Below are 14,849 nucleotides of genomic sequence, written 5' to 3'. Positions count from 1 at the left end.
ATCTGTGCTAGAACAGATCACTTCTTTGTAAATTTGATATGCGAGTCCCTTTGTGTCTGTTTCCAATATACAGAGCTTTTCGAAATTTGTCATTGAGGAGTGTGGGGAGAATTTGGTATAAAATTCGCGAACCTGGAGGTATCTAAAGAATTCTGAGTTGGGTATACAGTATCCTTTTCGGATTTAATTTGGTCAAACGATTTGATGTTATTTCTACCCTCCAGATCCTTGAGTATCAAAAACCCGTTTTGTTTCCAAATCGTAAAATTCTTGCCACTCAGACCCAGAGCAAAGTCAGAATTGTCAAATAGTGGGGTCATTTATGAATGTCTCGTGGTCAGTGAACATCTAAATTTAGTGGCCTCCCAAACATGCCAGGGAGTTGGTCATAGTGGGTAGCGGCTCATGAAAAGAATTAAATTGTGCAGCTCTATTGGCGCACACTCTCCAATGCCTCCCATCTCTTGAGACTGGGATCTACAGTATGTGCCATTGGGAAATTTGACATAATTGGGCCGCTCTATAATATGATAACAAGCTAGGTACCCTTAATTCTCCTGCTAGTGTTGGTCTTTTTAACAATTTACTCTTAACTCTCTGCTTTTTATATTTCCAAATGAATTTAGAGATTGAATTGAAAGGATGTCCTTCTTGACCACTGGTATTGGAAGAGTTTGGAACAGGTATAAAATTTGGGGAAGAAGGTTTAATTTTATACAATGAATCTTGCCGACACACGAGATATTGTATATGGACCACACCTGCAAATCCTCTCTCGAGGTTTGAAGTAACTTGCTTGCTTTGTATAGCGATTTATAATTTTTTGTTATATTAGCACCTAGATATTTGATTGCAATAGATTACCACGTGAAGTTAAAATTTATATCTATTAATTTCTGTTTCCTTTGGGAAATTTACACTTAACGCTTCAGATTTTGCATGGTTTATTGTAAATCCAGATAACCTACTGAATTTCCCTAACAGATTAAATACATTGGGCAGAGAAGTAAGGGGTTTGGACAGCATTAAAATAACGTTGTCTGCGTATAGTGCCACTTTATGGGACTTCTTCTGGGTCTAGAGTCCTGAAATACCTGGGTTGTTCCTAATTTGTGCGGCCAAGGGCTCCATGCATAAGGCGAACAGTCAGAACGATAAAGGACATCCTTGCCTCGTGCCACTTTTTATTTGAAATAGATCTGATAGGATAACTTGGTGTCTTACCCTCGCCGCTGGCTTGTCATATAATGCCATGATCGCCTTCAAAAATCTCCCTCCAAAACCGAATGCTCCAAGCGTTGCGTTTAGGAAAGGCCAATCTATTCTATCGAAGTCTTTTTCAGCGTCAAGACTCTTTTTTACATTAGCCAATTCTATGATTCATCTGGTGTTGTCCGCTGCCTGTCTGCCTCTGATAAATCCCACCCGGGACCCAGGTGGATCAATCTAGGTAAGATATGACTCAACCGATTAGCTATCATTTTGGAATATATTTTAATGTCCGAATTTATTAGTGATATCGGCCTGTAACCAGAGCCACCAAGAGGGGGGGTCTACCGGGGTTGGCGTCCAGGGCCCGGTGAGTCAGGGGGCCCTGCCGCCCAGGCACCCTGCACGGCCATTGGGGCCGCCAAGAGGGGAGGGCAAAAGATAATGGCTGCTGGTCGCGGCCGGGCCCCGGCTCTCCGTTAGATGCAGGCCCTCCTGTCTGAGCTTCTGATGTCAGCGCGTCGGGCCCTTCTGACATCAGTGCGCCTCAGCTTCCGGTTGGCGTGGGACACAGAGTGAGGAGGCCTGCATCTTATGGCCGGTCGTGGCCGGGTCCCGACTCTCAGCCGGACCACTCAGCCACCGGTCCCAACCATCCCCAAGGTATGTCTACTTTTTTTATATGTATTGGGGGGGAATGGTGGGTTTTGTTATATGTATTGGGGGGAGTGGGAGTCTTGTTATATGTATTGGGGGGAGTAGGGGCTTCTTTATGTCTTAGGGCTTTTTTATATGCGTTGAAGGGGTTTTATATGCATTGTGGCTTTTTATATATGTATTGGTTTTTTTTTTATATGTATTGGCGAGGTGTTTTTTTTAAATGTATTTGGGGGGTTTGTATATATTTGGGGAGGTGAAGGGGTTGTATATATTTGTCAGTTTTAGATTTTTTTGTATATATTTGGGGGTGGGAAGTTTTTTGCATTGGGGTGGTTTGTTTTGGTATATATATTTGTGGGGGGGGAATTATGTGAGCGGGGAGGGAATTGAGTGAGAGTGGTGTAATTGACGGAAGAGGGAGAGGGAGTGTGGTAAAGAGGGAGTAGGAGAGAAATATATGTGAGGCGGGGGCAGGGATTGAGGGAGAGTGGGGCAATTGATGGAGGGAGGGAGAATGAGAGGTGAGACGGAGGGGATAGAAATACATGTGTAGCCAGGTACCCTCCGGTCTCCACACGCCCCCCGTTTCCCCCCTCATTACCCTCAGTATGTTTCTAAAGGGTGAAGGAGGCGCCGGAGGTTCTCGCCCCAGGACGCTGCCAAGTTGGGTGTGCGCACGCACGAGTGCGGAGTAGCGCAGGCGCAGAAGTGGCGAGGGCCTGGAAGAGCCATGGAAGGTTGCGCATGAGCGGGTCAAGGTCGCTGCGGCCATTAGCGTTGCGCATGCGCATGGTTACACACGAAGGCCAATGGGATGGCTGGATTGCTTCTGAATGAAACAAGGACTACTGCCTCCTGGGAGAGGAAGTCAGGACTCAAGACCTGGACACGGAAGGTGCAGGTAGTGTCCATGGAGCAGTGCTCCAGGGGCTAGGCCAGAGGTTAATCTCCCAGGGCCCAGTTAGTCCCCTGAGACACTTTAGATAAATGCTGTATGCAATTTACACATACACAACACATAATATATGTGTAGCCAGGTACCCTCCGGTCTCCCCGCGTTCCCGTTTCCCCCTCCTCACACTCAGTATGTGCAGGAAGGGCGACGGAGTCGCCAGTGGCTTCCGCCGTAGGGCGCCGCCATGTTGGGCGTGTGCGCGGACGATCGCAGAGTTGCGCATGCGCAAAGCGGCGAGTGCAAGTTAGGGGTCCTTAGCGAGTAAGGCAGGCAAAGGGCACCCTGTGGCGGCCATTAGAGTCGCGCATGGGCAGTGTCCTATGTGCACGCGGTCTCTGGTAATTGTGCAGCAGAGAGACTATAACTCCCATGAGGCTTAGGGAGAACGCTGCCTGGTGACACGATAGCCAATAGGATGGCTGGATTGCTTCTGAAGGAAGGAAAGACTACTGCCTGCTGGGACAGGAAGTGATGAGTCAAGACCTGGACACTGAGGTTAATCCCCCAGGCCCCAGTTAGTGTCCCTGAGCCACTGTAGAAGTGTTCTATGTGCTTGATATAGGGAACTGCCTTAAGACAGGGACTCCTTCACTATACTCATAGAGAGAGAGATGCTGCAGTACATTGCATTAATGCCAGTGCAGCTTGATAGCTGAAAGGATATCTGACTCCATAGCAGAGACTGTTCTTAAAGGATCATCCGGCTGGGGATCCCTCCCCGGAGGAGTCAGATGATGTATCCATTTCTACAGGGAGCAGTGCATCACATCGTGGGATCACGTTGCGGAGCTGCTGATCATCCAAGGATTATCCTGGTTAGGACAATAACCAGGGAGGTAGTATATATTAAGTGCACCAACGGGCCCCAACACAGGGAAGCGCTGTCCCTCACACTCACATTAACTTTACAGCTGGTGGACACTCAGAGTTTAAGTGCCCTGGCTATAAGGGCGCCGCGTTCCTTACCTTCGGGGGTGTCCCGCGGTCCCTGTGCTCCTTGTGTGCCGGCGCCTCCCATCGCGGCCGCCTCCCGATCGGCGGTGACTCGCGCTCCAGCCGCAGGTTGCGTGCGCCGTCGAGGTCGACCGCCGCGCACATCTTCGCCTATTGGCTCCTCACTGGTATTTAGCCCAATCAGCCCTAGGCTGATTGCTGAGCATAGTTAGTTCCTAGTTGTGCCTGCTACAAGCCACTTCGTTGCACTCATCTTGTCTCCTTGTACCTAGAACCCAGCTTTGTATCCGGATCCCTGACCTCTGGCACCCTTGGACTCGGCTCTCTCAACGGACTTCTACTCTCTCCTGCCCACGACCCTGGCTTCGGACTCTGACTACTCAGACTACTGATTAGGGGGTGTGCTCCTTGCATTTGTCCTGGGCCCCAAGATTTCTGTTGGCAGGCCTGCCTGTAACTCTTACAGTCTGCCAGACCCTTGCCTTGTTTGTGTATTAGGGAAATAGACGATTGAAGCATGTATTCCGGAAATGGGGCACCTGCGAGCACTGCATTAAACAAACGGAGCAGATGGGGGGGGGGGGGGAGGGCTAGAAGTTTGAAAAAACTTTTTATAATACAAATTTGAAAAAAAACCCATCCAGCCCCCGGAGCTTTGGGTGTTTTTAGTTTTTTTTATTTCATAACTCAGATTTTATTGAGAATATACCATCAAACAACACGGTATACATTGGTCTGCACATAAAATCAACATAGTTATGCCATAATACATACATGTAACAAAAAATAAATAAAATACCAAAAAAATAGAGGGAATGGGCAGGAAGGGGGAGGAGGGGGGGAATGGGCAGGAAGCGGGAGGAGGGGGGGAATGGGGTCTGTGCTCCTCTCGATCTTCTCTCTTGTCTTCTTCTGCTCTTAAATTTTTCTTTAGCACCGCTCTAGGCAGTTCCTCCCGCGTGGCCTGCAGCTCTGCTACCCAAATCCTCCCGCGTGGCCTGCAGCTCTGCTACCCAGATCCTCCCGCGTGGCCTGCAGCTCTGCTACCCAGATCCTCCCGCGTGGCCTGCAGCTCTGCTACCCAGATCCTCCCGCGTGGCCTGCAGCTCTGCTACCCAGATCCTCCCGCGTGGCCTGCAGCTCTAATACCCAGATCCTCCCGCGTGGCCTGCAGCTCTGCTACCCAGATCCTCCCGCGTGGCCTGCAGCTCTGCTACCCAGATCCTCCCGCGTGGCCTGCAGCTCTAATACCCAGATCCTCCCGCGTGGCCTGCAGCTCTGCTACCCAGATCCTCCCGCGTGGCCTGCAGCTCTAATACCCAGATCCTCCCGCGTGGCCTGCAGCTCTAATACCCAGATCCTCCCGCGTGGCCTGCAGCTCTGCTACCCAGATCTACATCCCTCTTTTAGGGTTCAACAGTTCTATGTCCCAGCTCCTGTGCGTCAGCGGAGAACGCGTTTCTGACATTATTATAGCAATATTGAAGTACCATCTACTCCTGGGATGACTGTTTGTGTTAGCCACAATATCCAGACTTTTACAAATTTTGCGCCAGTGTCATTAACCAAACTCGTTAACTTTTCCATCTGGCATACAAACCAAATTCTGACACACCTATGGACACGTTATTGCGCTTTCCCTTCCCCTGACACGTTATTGCGCTTTCCCTTCCCCTGACACGTTATTGCGCTTTCCCTTCCCCTGACACGTTATTGCGCTTTCCCTTCCCCTGACACGTTATTACACTTTCCCTTCCCCTGACACGTTATTGCGCTTTCCCTTCCTGACACGTTATTGCGCTTTCCCTTCCCCTGACACGTTATTGCACTTTCCCTTCCCCTGACACGTTATTGCGCTTTCCCTTCCACTGAACACGTTATTGCGCTTTCCCTTCCCCTGACACGTTATTACGCTTTCCCTTCCCCTGACACGTTATTGCGATTTCCCTTCCCCTGACACGTTATTGCACTTTCCCTTCCCCTGACACGTTATTGCGCTTTCCCTTCCCCTGACACGTTATTACGCTTTCCCTTCCCCTGACACGTTATTGCGCTTTCCCTTCCCCTGACACGTTATTGCGCTTTCCCTTCCCCTGACACGTTATTGCACTTTCACTTCCCCTGACACGTTATTGCACTTTCCCTTCCCCTGACACGTTATTGCGCTTTCCCTTCCCCTGACACGTTATTGCGCTTTCCCTTCCCCTGACACGTTATTGCGCTTTCCCTTCCCCTGACGCGTTAATGCGCTTTCCCTTCACCTGACACGTTATTGCGCTTTCCCTTCCCCTGACAGTTATTACACTTTCCCTTCCCCTGACACGTTATTGCGCTTTCCCTTCCCCTGACACGTTATTGCACTTTCCCTTCCCCTGACACGTTATTGCACTTTCCCTTCCCCTGACACGTTATTGCACTTTCCCTTCCCCTGACACGTTATTGCACTTTCCTTCCCCTGACACGTTATTGCACTTTCCCTTCCCCTGACACGTTATTGCGCTTTCCCTTCCCCTGACACGTTATTGCGCTTTCCCTTCCCCTGACACGAGATTGCACTTTCCCTTCCCCTGACACGTTATTGCACTTTCCCTTCCCCTGACACGTTATTGCACTTTCCCTTCCCCTGACACGTTATTACACTTTCCCTTCCCCTGACACGTTATTGCGCTTTCCCTTCCCCTGACACGTTATTGCGCTTTCCCTTCCCCTGACACGTTATTACACTTTCCCTTCCCCTGACACGTTATTGCGCTTTCCCTTCCCCTGACACGTTATTGCGCTTTCCCTTCCCCTGACACGTTATTGCACTTTCCCTTCCCCTGACACGTTATTGCACTTTCCCTTCCCCTGACACGTTATTACACTTTCCCTTCCCCTGACACGTTATTGCGCTTTCCCTTCCCCTGACACGTTATTGCGCTTTCCCTTCCCCTGACGCGTTATTGCGCTTTCCCTTCCCCTGGCACGTTATTGCACTTTCCCTTCCCCTGACACGTTATTGCACTTTCCCTTCCCCTGACACGTTATTGCGCTTTCCCTTCCCCTGACGCGTTATTGCGCTTTCCCTTCCCCTGACACGTTATTGCGATTTCCCTTCCCCTGACACGTTATTACACTTTCCCTTCCCCTGACACGTTATTGCGCTTTCCCTTCTACTAACACGTTATTGCGCTTTCCCTTCCCCTGGCACGTTATTGCACTTTCCCTTCCCCTGACACGTTATTGCGCTTTCCCTTCCCCTGACACGTTATTGCGCTTTCCCTTCCCCTGACGCGTAATTGCGCTTTCCCTTCCCCTGACACGTTATTGCGATTTCCTTTCCCCTGACACGTTATTGCGCTTTCCCTTCCCCTGGCACGTTATTACACTTTCCCTTCCCCTGACACGTTATTGCACTTTCCCTTCCCCTGACACGTTATTGCACTTTCCCTTCCCCTGACACGTTATTACACTTTCCCTTCCCCTGACACGTTTTTACACTTTCCCTCCCCTGACACGTTATTGCGCTTTCCCTTCCCCTGACGCGTTATTGCGCTTTCCCTTCCCCTGGCACGTTATTGCACTTTCCCTTCCCCTGACACGTTATTGCGCTTTCCCTTCCCCTGACGCGTTAATGCGCTTTCCCTTCCCCTGACACGTTATTGCGATTTCCCTTCCCCTGACACGTTATTGCACTTTCCCTTCCCCTGACACGTTATTGCGCTTTCCCTTCTACTAACACGTTATTGCGCTTTCCCTTCCCCTGACACGTTATTGCACTTTCACTTCCCCTGACACGTTATTGCACTTCCCCTTCCCCTGACACGTTATTGCGCTTTCCCTTCCCCTGACACGTTATTACACTTTCCCTTCCCCTGACACGTTTTTACACTTTCCCTCCCCTGACACGTTATTGCGCTTTCCCTTCCCCTGACGCGTTATTGCGCTTTCCCTTCCTCTGACACGTTATTGCACTTTCCCTTCCCCTGACACGTTATTGCACTTTCCCTTCCCCTGACACGTTATTGCACTTTCCCTCCCCCAGACACGTTATTGCGCTTTCCCTTCCCCTGACACGTTATTACGCTTTCCCTTCCCCTGACACGTTATTGCGCTTTCCCTTCCCCTGACACGTTATTGCGCTTTCCCTTCCCCTGACACGTTATTGCACTTTCACTTCCCCTGACACGTTATTGCACTTCCCCTTCCCCTGACACGTTATTGCGCTTTCCCTTCCCCTGACACGTTATTGCACTTTCCCTTCCCCTGACACGTTATTGCGCTTTCCCTTCCCCTGACACGTTATTGCGCTTTCCCTTCCCCTGACACGTTATTGCGCTTTCCCTTCCCCTGACGCGTTAATGCGCTTTCCCTTCACCTGACACGTTATTGCGCTTTCCCTTCCCCTGACAGTTATTACACTTTCCCTTCCCCTGACACGTTATTGCGCTTTCCCTTCCCCTGACACGTTATTGCACTTTCCCTTCCCCTGACACGTTATTGCACTTTCCCTTCCCCTGACACGTTATTGCACTTTCCCTTCCCCTGACACGTTATTGCACTTTCCTTCCCCTGACACGTTATTGCACTTTCCCTTCCCCTGACACGTTATTGCGCTTTCCCTTCCCCTGACACGTTATTGCGCTTTCCCTTCCCCTGACACGAGATTGCACTTTCCCTTCCCCTGACACGTTATTGCACTTTCCCTTCCCCTGACACGTTATTGCACTTTCCCTTCCCCTGACACGTTATTACACTTTCCCTTCCCCTGACACGTTATTGCGCTTTCCCTTCCCCTGACACGTTATTGCGCTTTCCCTTCCCCTGACACGTTATTACACTTTCCCTTCCCCTGACACGTTATTGCGCTTTCCCTTCCCCTGACACGTTATTGCGCTTTCCCTTCCCCTGACACGTTATTGCACTTTCCCTTCCCCTGACACGTTATTGCACTTTCCCTTCCCCTGACACGTTATTACACTTTCCCTTCCCCTGACACGTTATTGCGCTTTCCCTTCCCCTGACACGTTATTGCGCTTTCCCTTCCCCTGACGCGTTATTGCGCTTTCCCTTCCCCTGGCACGTTATTGCACTTTCCCTTCCCCTGACACGTTATTGCACTTTCCCTTCCCCTGACACGTTATTGCGCTTTCCCTTCCCCTGACGCGTTATTGCGCTTTCCCTTCCCCTGACACGTTATTGCGATTTCCCTTCCCCTGACACGTTATTACACTTTCCCTTCCCCTGACACGTTATTGCGCTTTCCCTTCTACTAACACGTTATTGCGCTTTCCCTTCCCCTGGCACGTTATTGCACTTTCCCTTCCCCTGACACGTTATTGCGCTTTCCCTTCCCCTGACACGTTATTGCGCTTTCCCTTCCCCTGACGCGTAATTGCGCTTTCCCTTCCCCTGACACGTTATTGCGATTTCCTTTCCCCTGACACGTTATTGCGCTTTCCCTTCCCCTGGCACGTTATTACACTTTCCCTTCCCCTGACACGTTATTGCACTTTCCCTTCCCCTGACACGTTATTGCACTTTCCCTTCCCCTGACACGTTATTACACTTTCCCTTCCCCTGACACGTTTTTACACTTTCTCTCCCCTGACACGTTATTGCGCTTTCCCTTCCCCTGACGCGTTATTGCGCTTTCCCTTCCCCTGGCACGTTATTGCACTTTCCCTTCCCCTGACACGTTATTGCGCTTTCCCTTCCCCTGACGCGTTAATGCGCTTTCCCTTCCCCTGACACGTTATTGCGATTTCCCTTCCCCTGACACGTTATTGCACTTTCCCTTCCCCTGACACGTTATTGCGCTTTCCCTTCTACTAACACGTTATTGCGCTTTCCCTTCCCCTGGCACGTTATTGCACTTTCCCTTCCCCTGACACGTTATTGCGCTTTCCCTTCCCCTGACACGTTATTGCGCTTTCCCTTCCCCTGACGCGTTATTGCGCTTTCCCTTCCCCTGACACGTTATTGCGATTTCCTTTCCCCTGACACGTTATTGCGCTTTCCCTTCCCCTGGCACGTTATTACACTTTCCCTTCCCCTGACACGTTATTGCACTTTCCCTTCCCCTGACACGTTATTACACTTTCCCTTCCCCTGACACGTTATTACACTTTCCCTTCCCCTGACACGTTATTACACTTTCCCTCCCCTGACACGTTATTGCGCTTTCCCTTCCCCTGACGCGTTATTGCGCTTTCCCTTCCCCTGGCACGTTATTGCACTTTCCCTTCCCCTGACACGTTATTGCGCTTTCCCTTCCCCTGACGCGTTAATGCGCTTTCCCTTCCCCTGACACGTTATTGCGATTTCCCTTCCCCTGACACGTTATTGCACTTTCCCTTCCCCTGACACGTTATTGCGCTTTCCCTTCTACTAACACGTTATTGCGCTTTCCCTTCCCCTGGCACGTTATTGCACTTTCCCTTCCCCTGACACGTTATTGCGCTTTCCCTTCCCCTGACGCGTTATTGCGCTTTCCCTTCCCCTGACACGTTATTGCGATTTCCCTTCCCCTGACACGTTATTGCGCTTTCCCTTCCCATGGCACGTTATTACACTTTCCCTTCCCCTGACACGTTATTGCACTTTCCCTTCCCCTGACACATTATTGCACTTTCCCTTCCCCTGACACGTTATTGCACTTTCCCTTCCCCTGACGCGTTATTGCACTTTCCCTTCCCCTGACACGTTATTGCGCTTTCCCTTCCCCTGGCACGTTATTGCGCTTTCCCTTCCCCTGACACGTTATTGCGCTTTCCCTTCCCCTGACACGTTATTGCGCTTTCCCTTCCCCTGACGCGTTATTGCACTTTCCCTTCCCCTGACACGTTATTGCGCTTCCCCTTCCACTGACACGTTATTGCGCTTTCCCTTCCCCTGACACGTTATTGCACTTTCCCTTCCCCTGACACGTTATTGCACTTTCCCTCCCCCTGACACGTTATTGCACTTTCCCTTCCCCTGGCACGTTATTGCACTTTCCCTTCCCCTGACACGTTATTGCACTTTCCCTTCCCCTGATACGTTATTGCACTTTCCCTTTCCCTGACACGTTATTGCACTTTCCCTTTCCCTGACACGTTATTGCACTTTCCCTTCCCCTGACACGTTATTACACTTTCCCTTCTCCTGACACGTTATTACACTTTCCCTTCCCCTGACACGTTATTGCGCTTTCCCTTCCCCTGACACGTTATTGCGCTTTCCCTTCCCCTGACACGTTATTGCGCTTTCCCTTCCCCTGGCACGTTATTGCACTTTCCCTTCCCCTGACACGTTATTGCACTTTCCCTTCCCCTGACACGTTATTACACTTTCCCTTCAACCTGACACGTTATTGCACTTTCCCTTCCCCTGACACGTTATTGCGCTTTCCCTTCCCCTGACGCGTTATTGCGCTTTCCCTTCCCCTGACACATTATTGCGATTTCCCTTCCCCTGACACGTTATTGCGCTTTCCCTTCACCTGACACGTTATTGCGATTTCCCTTCCCCTGACACGTTATTGCGTTTTCCCTTCCCCTGACACGTTATTGCGATTTCCCTCCCCCTGACACGTTATTGCGCTTTCCCTTCCCCTGACACGTTATTGCACTTTCCCTTCCCCTGACACGTTATTGCGCTTTCCCTCCCCTGACACGTTATTGCACTTTCCCTCCCCTGACACGTTATTGCACTTTCCCTCCCCTGACACGTTATTGCACTTTCCCTTCCCCTGACACGTTATTGCGCTTTCCCTTCCCCTGACATGTTATTGCGCTTTCCCTTCAACAGACACGTTACTACACTTTCCCTTCCCCTGACACGTTATTACACTTTCCTTCCCCTAACACGTTATTGCGCTTTCCCCTCCCCTGACACGTTATTGCACTTTCCCTTCCCCTGACACGTTATTGCACTTTCCCTTCCCCTGACACGTTATTGCACTTTCCCTTCCCCTGACACGTTATTGCGCTTTCCCTTCCCCTGACGCGTTATTGCGCTTTCCCTTCCCCTGACACGTTATTGCGATTTCCCTTCCCCTGACACGTTATTGCGATTTCCCTCCCCTGACACGTTACTGCACTTTCCCTTCCCCTGACACGTTATTGCACTTTCCCTTCCCCTGACACGTTATTGCACTTTCCCTCCCCTGACACGTTATTGCACTTTCCCTTCCCCTGACACGTTATTGCACTTTCCCTCCCCTGACACGTTATTGCGCTTTCCCTTCCCCTGACACGTTATTGCGCTTTCCCTTCCCCTGACACGTTATTACACGTTCCCTCCCCTGACACGTTATTGCACTTTCCCTTCCCCTGACACGTTATTACACTTTCCCTTCCCCTGACACGTTATTGCGCTTTCCCTTCCCCTGACACGTTATTGCGCTTTCCCTTCCCCTGACACGTTATTGCGCTTTCCCTTCCCCTGACACGTTATTGCACTTTCCCTTCCCCTGACACGTTATTGCACTTTCCCTTCCCCTGACACGTTATTGCACTTTCCCTTCCCCGACACGTTATTGCACTTTCACTTCCCCTGACACGTTATTGCAATTTCCCTTCCCCTGACACGTTATTGCACTTTCCCTTCCCCTGACACGTTATTGCACTTTCCCTTCCCCTGACACGTTATTGCGCTTTCCCTTCCCCTGACACATTATTGCGCTTTCCCTTCCCCTGACACGTTATTGCACTTTCCCTTCCCCTGACACGTTATTGCACTTTCCCTTCCCCTGACACGTTATTACACGTTCCCTCCCCTGACAAGTTATTGCACTTTCCCTTCCCCTGACACGTTATTGCACTTTCCCTCCCCTGACACGTTATTGCACTTTCCCTTCCCCTGACACGTTATTGCACTTTCCCTCCCCTGACACGTTATTGCGCTTTCCCTTCCCCTGACACGTTATAGCACTTTCCCTTCCCCTGACACGTTATTGCGCTTTCCCTTCCCCTGACACGTTATTGCGCGTTCCCTTCCCCTGACACGTTATTGCACTTTCCCTTCCCCTGACACGTTATTACACTTTCCCTTCCCCTGACACGTTATTACACTTTCCCTTCCCCTGACACGTTATTGCGCTTTCCCTTCCCCTGACACGTTATTGCGCTTTCCCTTCCCCTGACACGTTATTGCACTTTCCCTTCCCCTGACACGTTATTGCACTTTCCCTTCCCCTGACACGTTATTGCACTTTCCCTTCCCCTGACACGTTATTGCACTTTCCCTTCCCCTGACACGTTATTGCGCTTTCCCTTCCCCTGACACGTTATTGCGCTTTCCCTTCCCCTGACACGTTATTGCGCTTTCCCTTCCCCTGACACGTTATTGCACTTTCCCTTCCCCTGACACGTTATTGCACTTTCCCTTCCCCTGACACGTTATTGCACTTTCACTTCCCCTGACACGTTATTGCACTTTCCCTTCCCCTGACACGTTATTGCACTTTCCCTTTCCCTGACACGTTATTGCGCTTTCCCTTCCCCTGACACGTTATTGCGCTTTCCCTTCCCCTGACACGTTATTGCGCTTTCCCTTCCCCTGACACGTTATTGCGCTTTCCCTTCCCCTGACACGTTATTGCACTTTCCCTTCCCCTGACACGTTATTACACGTTCCCTCCCCTGACACGTTATTGCACTTTCCCTTCCCCTGACACGTTATTGCACTTTCCCTCCCCTGACACGTTATTGCACTTTCCCTTCCCCTGACACGTTATTGCGCTTTCCCTTCCCCTGACACATTATTGCGCTTTCCCTTCCTCTGACACGTTATTGCGCTTTCCCTTCCCCTGACACGTTATTGCACTTTCCCTTCCCCTGACACGTTATTGCGCTTTCCCTTCCCCTGACACGTTATTGCGCTTTCCCTTCCCCTGACGCGTTATTGCGCTTTCCCTTCCCCTGACACGTTATTGCGATTTCCTTTCCCCTGACACGTTATTGCGCTTTCCCTTCCCCTGACACATTATTGCGCTTTCCCTTCCTCTGACACGTTATTGCGCTTTCCCTTCCCCTGACACGTTATTGCACTTTCCCTTCCCCTGACACGTTATTGCGCTTTCCCTTCCCCTGACACGTTATTGCGCTTTCCCTTCCCCTGACGCGTTATTGCGCTTTCCCTTCCCCTGACACGTTATTGCGATTTCCTTTCCCCTGACACGTTATTGCGCTTTCCCTTCCCCTGGCACGTTATTACACTTTCCCTTCCCCTGACACGTTATTGCGCTTTCCCTTCCCCTGACACGTTATTACACGTTCCCTCCCCTGACACGTTATTGCACTTTCCCTTCCCCTGACACGTTATTACACTTTCCCTTCCCCTGACACGTTATTGCGCTTTCCCTTCCCCTGACACGTTTTTGCGCTTTCCCTTCCCCTGACACGTTATTGCGCTTTCCCTTCCCCTGACACGTTATTGCACTTTCCCTTCCCCTGACACGTTATTGCACTTTCCCTTCCCCTGACACGTTATTGCACTTTCCCTTCCCCGACACGTTATTGCACTTTCACTTCCCCTGACACGTTATTGCAATTTCCCTTCCCCTGACACGTTATTGCACTTTCCCTTCCCCTGACACGTTATTGCACTTTCCCTTCCCCTGACACGTTATTGCGCTTTCCCTTCCCCTGACACATTATTGCGCTTTCCCTTCCCCTGACACGTTATTGCACTTTCCCTTCCCCTGACACGTTATTGCACTTTCCCTTCCCCTGACACGTTATTACACGTTCCCTCCCCTGACAAGTTATTGCACTTTCCCTTCCCCTGACACGTTATTGCACTTTCCCTCCCCTGACACGTTATTGCACTTTCCCTTCCCCTGACACGTTATTGCACTTTCCCTCCCCTGACACGTTATTGCGCTTTCCCTTCCCCTGACACGTTATTGCACTTTCCCTTCCCCTGACACGTTATTGCGCTTTCCCTTCCCCTGACACGTTATTGCGCGTTCCCTTCCCCTGACACGTTATTGCACTTTCCCTTCCCCTGACACGTTATTACACTTTCCCTTCCCCTGACACGTTATTACACTTTCTCTTCCCCTGACACGTTATTGCGCTTTCCCTTCCCCTGACACGTTATTGCG

This window comes from Ascaphus truei, unplaced genomic scaffold, assembly GCF_040206685.1.
Source record: "Ascaphus truei isolate aAscTru1 unplaced genomic scaffold, aAscTru1.hap1 HAP1_SCAFFOLD_320, whole genome shotgun sequence".
Lineage (NCBI taxonomy): Eukaryota > Metazoa > Chordata > Amphibia > Anura > Ascaphidae > Ascaphus > Ascaphus truei.
Note: the sequence above shows the minus strand (reverse complement) of the source record.